Source organism: Sinocyclocheilus anshuiensis, unplaced genomic scaffold, assembly GCF_001515605.1.
Source record: "Sinocyclocheilus anshuiensis isolate Anshui unplaced genomic scaffold, SAMN03320099.WGS_v1.1 scaffold1620, whole genome shotgun sequence".
NCBI classification, from domain to species: Eukaryota; Metazoa; Chordata; class Actinopteri; order Cypriniformes; family Cyprinidae; genus Sinocyclocheilus; species Sinocyclocheilus anshuiensis.
This window is the reverse complement of record NW_015558680.1, coordinates 907,913-908,862: the sequence shown is the minus strand read 5'-3', so window position 1 is coordinate 908,862 and position 950 is coordinate 907,913.

Sequence of the window (950 nt, the reverse complement as noted above, 5' to 3'; positions counted from 1 at the left end):
CAAGCTAGATTCAAGTGATTATTACGTTTTGAATATGGATATTTTTCTTACAAAAATGCATCGATTCACTACAGAAGGCCTTTGTTCAGCCCCCGGAGCCGTGTGAGACACTTTTTTTTATGGAAGGGCGCTTTTTATTTCACGTCTTTTGGACTGAAGCAATGCAACCCCCGCTGACTGCAATTATAGAGCTTGAAAGATCAAAGACAATTTTTAATATAACTCCGACTGGATTCGTCTGAAAGAAGAAAGTCATATACACCTAGGATGCCTCGGGGGTGAGTAAAACGCAGCCTAATTTTCATTTTTGGGTGAACTAACCCTTTAATTCTCATAGCAACATAATTCAATAGTTTTAAAAAGTAAGATTAAAATGTAATTTATATACATAATTAAATTACACATTTAATTATGCCACAAATAGTTTTTTTCATATATACTTAGGAGAAAAATTATTTTACTATGACTTTATGGTACTAAGAATCAACACTTAAAAAAAACAAAACAAAACTTGACAACCCTATAGCATATGGTTTTCAAACTATATGAAGCTGAGTAGATGACGACAAAATTGTCATTTTGGGTTAACCATCCCTTTACAAATTTAACACCGGCCCTTGCAGTGCAGCAGTGTGTCACGTTCTGTATCTCAAAGTGTTGTGTGCTATACATAGGTATCAGATAGAGAGAGGAGAGGGTGAGACATACAGAGCGACATGTTATGTCAAATGATGGGTCAATGTTTGAAAGAGAAAGAGGCCTCTAAGAGATAAAAGAATGACATGAAAAAGAGACAGAGGGGGGTTTTGTTCAAAGTTCTTGATCAATGAACCAGGCAGCCAAATTTTTCCTACTAATGTCTTCATAGCTCAGAGGACTGGTAGCTCCAAATGTCCATAAGTTGAAAATGTCAATGATATATCCATGAAGAGATTCCAGTGAAAAAGCCT